The sequence below is a fragment of the Pseudorasbora parva genome, chromosome 2 (genome assembly GCF_024679245.1).
Source record: "Pseudorasbora parva isolate DD20220531a chromosome 2, ASM2467924v1, whole genome shotgun sequence".
NCBI classification, from domain to species: Eukaryota; Metazoa; Chordata; class Actinopteri; order Cypriniformes; family Gobionidae; genus Pseudorasbora; species Pseudorasbora parva.
The window spans coordinates 32,107,721-32,116,663 of record NC_090173.1 but is presented as its reverse complement, the minus strand read 5'-3'; the positions used below and the strand labels follow the sequence as shown (position 1 = coordinate 32,116,663).

At 38.7% G+C, this 8,943-nt stretch overlaps 1 protein-coding gene across 1 annotated transcript in view; it reads left to right on the top strand.

Moving 5' to 3' along the window:
• Positions 1 to 54: 54 nt before the first annotated feature.
• The window catches only part of map3k3 (mitogen-activated protein kinase kinase kinase 3), a 38,548-nt gene continuing 29,659 nt past the window's right edge, over positions 55 to 8,943 (top strand). The window contains 1 exon segment of the mRNA XM_067415968.1: positions 55 to 1,375. The gene's annotated coding sequence lies outside the window, so the exon portion shown is untranslated.

Sequence of the window (8,943 nt, the reverse complement as noted above, 5' to 3'; positions counted from 1 at the left end):
TGCTGTGCTGTGTGCTTTACGTCACCAAACAGAAACTAAAGAGAGGAAAAGCGCGCCCCCGAGCGTACACAAAAGTCTGTGCTTAACAGTTGTCATCTTGAACGTGTTACGGAAATTACAAACGTTATACAATGCATTTTTCCACCGACGACGAGTAAAAATGATGAAAGCAATTGTATCCACGCACGGGCATTAACATGACGAATATTCGGCTGGTTATAAAGGAAGCGAGCTTTTGTGTTCCGGTGACGACCTGCCTTTTCGCTGTCAGGAAACTTACTGCGCTAAAGATTCATTCTCCTAGCATCTGCTGTTTATCATCATCAACATCACGAGAATGCTTGGACTAATGTCGCCTAAAGCTCTCACCTCCCGCTTAATATCACCAAAAGCGATTGAACGGCCCTCGGGGAGCGTGTTTTCCGCACTTTCGCTAAGTTTTAACTTTCGCTGAGTTTTAACCGTCATCAACGGAAAGGGGAATTTGTTCTCGAAGTTCAAGCAGCCGCTGACTGTAACGCGCACGCTCTTTTGTCCAGATCATCAGTGTTTTCCCTCTGCAGTTATCCTCATACATTTTTCGCTTTTACTTCGGTTTAAGTGGATACTTGAATGCTGCTTTCACAGTCACATGCCTTCATTCATAATCATTTGTCGCATAATAATGCGGAGGTTGTCCAATCATCGAGCTGAGGACTCATTTTCTGGTCTATTTGTCTTTACAAAGTTGTTACGCACAGGATTAATGATGATATACGGACTGTTACAGATTCGCCTTTGACTAGAAAAGTGACAATTGTACGTTCGTGCAGTGAAGCTGGCCAGACACTTCGACGGAGGAAAAAAATATGCAAACCTAGCAGGAAAAGAAGCCATCAGAATTACGGAAATCCTTTCTTTTCCTCTAATCTTCTAATACAATTTGATTTCATGTAAACAGCTCTCGTATATCTGCACCATTGCTGTTATGAGACATTTTAGCTTTAGCTTTGGGACGTGACGCTTGTATTTATTTTGAACTCTCCGTACAGTAGTTATGCTGTCTTCACAAAACTATAAAGAATGTCGCTTCATGAAACGTCCATATTTTATTCGTAGTCACTAGACTGTTACTTACTCTCAGCATAAACTTGTTTTTCCTCTTGCCTGGTCTGAGGAGTACGTTTTATGGATGATATGGGAGACCCTCAGGGGTCCGCGCTCCTGGAAGCGCGTTAGCAATGGCAGCGGCCTGGATGTTTCTGGACAGTCATATTCCAATATCTGTAGCTATTACGTTTGTCTTCACGATTTACATCGAGTTTCCGAAGACTGGGCAGAAAGTGCCTGAGTGAAGAGTCCCACTTCAGCTGCCTGCGCTTCACCCCAAGCTCAGGTCAGTATTTTAACTTGGGGTTTATTAATACTCTTGCATTTAACATGCTTCAGGGTTTGCAAAGTTTTAAGTTGTGTTGAACTTAGCAACAGGTTTTGTTATTGTTTTGGGTGGATGACTGTCTTGACTAATGAAACTGACATGCCTATAGGCTAGTGTTTTCTTCCCTCTTCATTCATAAAATGTGCGCTAAATATGCCCGAATAACCGATGTAAACTGATTGACTAGTGCTGGGAATTGTGTTGAAAAACAATTATAAGTATAGTTGCATCGTGGACTTATATTGAGTTCTTCGTGCTAATGTGCTTGATTTGAAATATTAAAACTGACTTTATGTTTGGTAATAAGTCATAACTCGGTTGTTAACAGTTTTCTCATTTAACCCACCTATGTTCAGGTATCAATTCTATCATGTGCATGACATGCAAGTACTCATGCAAACAAATGAATGTTCACATTTTTGGTGTTTTACAGTAAGAAAAGAAGGGCTAAATGTCATTGTTTCCCGACCCAACTGTTTTTGTCTTATGACACCACAGCCGCATCAGTAAGGGTTTATCGACACAACCAGAAATTGTTCATTTAGCTAAATGATGCTGTACGTAATTGGCCTTGTTATATCACAAAGCAGTGAAAATTATATTATTGAAGCCATGTCAAACAAAAAAGTAGATGATCATGGAGTGGAAAACGCTTACAAAGCACATTTATTTGGATTCTTATAATTAAGGCTGCATTCACACTTTCAGGAGTTGACAGGAGTCTCGAAATGTTTCCGTTCACACAGACTGTCTTGAATACTGTCTGTATGAATTTACAATGGGAGTTGCAATAGCGATTTGACCAAAGTTTTTTTTAAAGATGGTGACATCCATAAAACTAAAAAGTTAAAGGTGCCCTATAAAAAAATAAAAAAATAACCTTGCCATAGTGAAATAATAAGAGTTCAGTACATGGACATCACATACTGTGAGTCTCAAACACAGAGATGTATATCTCGTTTATGAAAAACACCACGGAAAAATAAGTGCTTCCCAACATAAACCCAACTGTGACGCAAGCGTTGGGGATCATTTATATGCACGCCCCCAACATTTGCATCTCTCTAAACATGTGCATTGTCAGGCGGAACTGACGAAGCCGAATCTACTGATGGTAAACAAGACACTTGAAGATAGCAAAAACGTCTCTCATGACACATATGTCATGTTTAGGCTGTGCAGGAGACGTGAGGACTTTTCATATGTCAACAGTCATGGTTGAGGTTTATTATAATCCGATACCACAACAAATTGTTAGTTTTCTCGGCCCATTTCAAGCAACAAGCTTCGCTCAGCATCTTAAACTGAAGAAAGGGGACACTATATTCCTGCAAGCAGTAGTGATTTATTCACTTATTGACTAGCTGTTTAAACAATTTCTGATTCAATTAAAAGTTTCTTAGAGAGACCGCATTGTCTAGACAAGATGCTAGTACAATAGGAAACTCCAAGTACCACACAAAACTAAATAGTGTGTCTAGTGACAAAGGTTTATATTATTTTGTATTACAGAATACAACCGTAGATACGTTGCTTACAGATCATTTTCCTTTTCCACCATATAAGTTAAAACGACAGTCATTTGACAAGGCTATTCATTTTGTAAAAATATGTTATTTATATTTTTGAGAACTGAAATAGGCCTATGATGTTTCTGCATGCTTTTATTAAGAGTACATCACAGTCACTGCGTAACGTTAGCCTACATTGTGACTAGCGTTATATAAACATGCATTATCGTTGACGAAAAAAGACAAGTCTAAAATGTAGACTGAATAACACGTTAAGCAGAACATGTTAAATCAGAGCAGAGTTCAACATTAATATTCATGAGTCTTCCAAATAAGGCAAAAACAGAGCATTACATCCTAGGGACAATTTATAGGGTTGTAAATGGACCTGTAAAACTGTATCTGGACAATTTTTGCCCTTAAATAAGCCACATACCTTCTATGTAGATATCAGAGAACAAGTTAACATATTGCTTCAACTCATTCTAAGGCACCTTTAAAACGTATAACTTTTGACACAACGAGAGTCCAGTTGTGCTGCTAGTTCATCCATCAAACCTTCATTAACTGAAAGCAGCTTTTATATCTGGGTGTAGCATTTAAGCCACGCCTAACACAAATCTGACAGAAGAAGCTCCAGGGGAGAACAATGACACATACATAGCTTATATTGCCATTGCTGTATAAATTATCAAAACCACACACAAAAACCCAACCGCAGTACAGAAAGACTCTTTCACACTGTATGAGGTGAAAGACAACTAGTCCAGTTCGATTCCGTTCACACTACACCATGGGTTTTCCAAGAATGTGGTTGTGAATCCTAAAAAAGTACATGTGTGGGTAAATAACTGTACTGTGTGTGAACGTAACCATATTAAGGACTTACAGACAACCGTATATATTGCTGCTGTGTGGATGTGAACTAACTGATAAAATATTTGCATAAAAAAGAATATTAATCATTATTAGTTATCATTTTGATTTATTTTTAGTTCAATAAATAAACCATCAAATTTGTGTCCAATTTGAGAGTTCCAGATGCGACTGGCAGCTTTACTGAACTTGAACTATCCCTGCACACAAATTTTGTATACTATTTTTTTCTCAAGCAAGTTTGTTTACAGCTTTTACCACCATTGAATTGTATCATATATTTCAGAATTGTATTATTCAGTGGCCAGCTTGATTCTACATATCAGCGTTGGCCATTAAAAACCTGTATCAGTTGACTGCTTTAACCAAGCAATATTAAAATATTTCCAATGCTGAGTACTAGGGATGTCAAGATACCAAAAATCTAGTAGTTGGTACCGATACCACCAAAAGTACATGTAAAAACCAAAGAAATGTAATAATCAAATATAAAACAACTCTGAATAGAAAGTAGCCGGTTTTAAAGGCTGCTATCACTACGACCTAATGGACTGAGATGATATGCTGTTAATTTTCACATAACCAGTGCGAAAATTAGCATAAATGTGTGTGTATTGGAACTTGATTGGAACGTTTCTTTAGGGTAATAATCCCCAAAATCTGACACTCACGGGAGTGTGTACTAAGTGAAGACCGTCTCAGACAGAGTGCAAGTACTTTATAGTTTAAAATCGCTTGAATTTATAAACTGGCGTAATATAAAGCGAAGTCTGCTAAAGTCTTGTACAGCGCTGTGCATCTCACTTGCAGAGCAAAAGCAATCTGGATACTATGAAGCCATTAGCGCATTTTAAAAGAGAGAATATTAGGTTTTAAAATGACCGAATGCCCTGATAATCTGTTTGGGTTCAACCTACATGTTAAAGTGAATAAATGTTGGTTACCATCAGTACTTTGAAAAAACAAGCACGTCAGGATTTTAAAATGTTGATAACAACTTGGTACCAAAGTATCTGTTCTCGTGACATCCCTACTGAGTACCCTGGTTGGGAATCACTGTTCTAGATGAATAAATCATAATTACACACATGTCTGTTAAAAGTTCTTCAAGTACACTGGTCTACATTTTAGAAATTTAGAAGTTGCCTCATAAAGAAAGATCTCAGACACCAAAGGAGCTTTTAATCAGACATTTGTTTACAGTAGATAAAATAAGGTAATAACACTAAGGATCTGAATGTCGGCAGAGAGTTATTTCTGTTTAGATGTATTTAATTATAGCTTTGTAAATGTGTTTTTTGTTTTGTGTTTTGCCTGTATTTAGAAAATCTATGTCTTCAGTGTCAATATGCCTTTGCATCACAAGTTTGACTGCACAGACCACCACAACTTACACAGATGGTGTCAGATGTGTTTGTTTAATTTAACATGGGTTTTTATCCAGTTTATGACTCTGGTATCTTCTCCACCATCTATAATTATTTGTCATCTCTACTAGGGCTGTCAAAATTGCTCAAAAATGACATTCAAATATTCCCTCTAAAACAAACACGAATATTCGAACTATACGAACATCTGGTTGCGCATTTTGTCAATGACGCCATTACGTCAATAACAGGACAAATTAATACAAAGAGACATTAACTACAGTCCCTGACAAAAGTCTTGTCGCTTGTGTACAAATTGACCTAAAGTGCCGCTGAAATATATTTCTAATCAAGATTTTTTTACAAGAAATGGCTCATTTTAATCCCACCAGCTTTTGTGATAATGTTTCAGTGAAAAACTAAACTTTCAAAAAGTATTCTAATATTCACAGCTTGGTAAAGCCCATTGAGTCAGTTTTTGCAAAGACATAAGTGTTGTCACCTTTTCATATGAGCTTCAACTGTGACTAATAATGGATCAATTAGGTCTCAAGTGTGTATAAAAAGAACCCCAGTACGCTAGACCTTCACATCAACTGCAACTAGACCTCTGCAAACATGCGTAAGATTCACCCTGAGACTAAAGTTTTGATTATCATGAGGCTGAAGACCAGATCCACTGCTGATGTGGCAGACACCTTCAATGTGTCTCAGCGTCAAGTACAGAGGATAAAAAAAAGATTTGAAGAGACTGGAGACGTTTTTGACAAGCCCAGGTCAGGCAGACCCCGCAAGACAACTGCGCGAGATGACCGTTTGTTAGCTCGAAAATCCAAGGCCAGCCCATTTTCCACTGCAGCAGAGCTCCACGAGACCTGGTCACCTGAAGTCCCTGTGTCAACCAGAACAGTTTGTCGGATTCTGTCTCGAAATGGCCTCCATGGTCGAATCAGTGCCCAGAAGCCAGCACTAAACAAAAGATAATTGAAAAACCGTGTGGCATTTGCCAAGGCCCACAGCCTGCTAAAAGGATGGATGCAGGAAAAGTGGCAGAAGGTAGATTTTTCAGATGAATCTTCTGTTGAATTACACCACAGTCGCCGCAAATATTGCAGGAGACCTACTGGAGCCAGAATGGATCCGAGATTCACCCAGAAAACAGTGAAGTTTGGTGGCGGAAAAATCATGGTCTGGGGTTACATCCAGTATGGGGGTGTGCGAGAGATCTGCAGGGTGGAAGGCAACATCAATAGTCTAAAATACCAAGAAATCTTAGCTACCTCTTATATTCCCAACCATAAAAGAGGCCAAATTCTGCAGCAGGACGGTGCTCCATCGCATACTTCCATCTCCACATCAAAGTTCCTCAAGGCGAAGAAGATCAAGATGCTCCAGGATTGGCCAGCCCAGTCACCAGACATGAACATCATTGAGCATATGTGGGGTAGGATGAAAGAGGACGCATGGAAGACGAAACCAAAGAATATTGATGAACTCTGGGAGGCATGCAAGACTGCTTTCTTAGCTATTCCTGATGACTTCATTAATAAATTGTTCATCAAAATTTGACCTTTCTGTCTTGATTAAATGATAAATATTTTTTCTGTGAAAATTATTTTTTTTCAGTGCATTAAACATCATTTGGGAGGGTTTTAGCTTTTCATATAAGCTATTTCTAACACCAATGAATTAATTAAAAGTCAGGTTAATATCAGGTATTTCTAGAAAATAGATAAGCGACAAGACTTTTGTCAGGGACTGTACTTGTATAGTTTGTCTATTTAAGTTTAAACATATTTGACCACGTATTACTTACACAAAAACAGGTAGATTGTTATTATAAATTATATAATTATTATTATATATAATTATTATATATTATTATATATAAATTAACTAATGGCCAAGACCGCAGAGTGCAGACCTCTCTCTCTCTCTCTCTCTCTCTCTCTCTCTCTCTCTCTCTCTCTCTCTCTCTCTCTCGTCCTCACTGCGGATAACGGTTTAAATGAACAAACTTTGAGTGCTGATCAAGAGTTTTGTGCAAGCAATTTAATAGGGCTGTGTATTGCCAAGACTCTGGCGATACAATACGTATCACGATACAGGGGTTACGATACGATATATTGCAATATATTGCGATATTGTAAGAGAGGCAATATATTGCGATATTTCTTTTTTGTGTGGTTTTGTTTTTTATCATTTAAAAGAATAAAGAACACAACCATAAGCCTAAAACATGAGACAAAGTATTTTATTTAATTAATACAGTATAATTTATATCACTAATCATATGCAATGTGCAATCTAAGTTGAGGGAAATGTAAAGTTACTGCAGGATTCTTTGTGTAAATGTTTTAAAGGTTCACAGTATAGCAGTGGCTATTTAACAACAGAAAGTGCAGTCCATTTCATGACTGACTGACTGTTTGTTTTATATTTAACACAGTAGCCCCGATCACACAGAACACGTTTTTGCAGCGAGGCGCCTTTTTTTAATAGATTCCGTTTGGCGGAGAGCGTTATGCGCGCTGCTTATGCGCCCTGGGCGCCTCGCAATTAAACCGCTTGCTGCGCCTCGGGTTTTTGAAGGAGCGCTCCGAGCGCATGAAGTTGAAAAAAAGTCAACTCTGAGTGGAAAAGTGTGCAACATTATCGCGTTTATTTTCTGTTGTCCAGTCGAATGAATGAAGCGGCGGGCCTTCTGTTGTGTTGACCGTTATATTGATTTGACTGACAGTACAAGTGATTCGGGGGTTGCCTAGAAACATTAAAGCGCACTGCTCATTTTTGAATGAGAAAACGCCAACCAAAAAAGGGAGTGCAGTGCGCCTCGCGTTTTCAAACCTGAAAAACGCGTTCTGTGTGATCGGGGCCTAAAGCTGTTTTCTATAAAGCAGTCTATTGTATAAAGTGCTATTTCAAGTACTGAACTGCAGAGCTGGTGCATCCATATCCACATCGCAATTATCTTTCGTTCTCCTGCCACCGCTGTCAGTTTTGGAGTGTGTTTATTTTGTTACTGAGAGGAAAGCGTGCAGGACATTCTATCGAAATGCTTCTCAGCAGCGCGGGTGACGTCACGATGTTAAGCGAGCTCTCTGTTTCAATGTGTTTCCCGAGTATTAGATTATAACTTGGCCTATTTTGCAAACAAAATGATTCTTGTCGATTTCCTTAGTGGCTTCTTTTTAGCTGAAGCCAACATGAGTCCACACTTCAGCTCTGTATACTGCAGGAGCGGAATAATTCTATCGTCTTGAGAGCTGGATTTGCTAATGTAAACACTAGTAATCCACTCACTTTCACCAAGCGCTTCTCCGGCTCCGCGTCAGTTATACGTTCTGAGATAACACTGCCAGCTAGCGGTTGGGTGTTATACAGTCTGTGCTTTAAACCGAACACAAAGCCACGAATCTTGGATGTAAATAAATAAATAAATAAATATCGATACAGCGTTTTTGAGAATCGATACAGTATTGCCAAACATAATATCGCGATATTCACGTGTATCGATATTTTCTTACACCCCTACAATTTAAGGTCGTGAGACTCGCGACTCTTGTCCCAAAAATAGCAGGCTTCATTCAGTGATTGAAACAAATATTATTAATATTAATTGAATTTTACAGCATATTAAGCGCTCCGAGCGAGCTGTGCTAAACATGGAACTTTTCACTGACATGGTAAATAATCACACCAGTGAAAGCAGTCCATTTGACCTGTCCATGAACCCCCATGCACGTGCTCACTCGCAAAGCAGACAGCCACG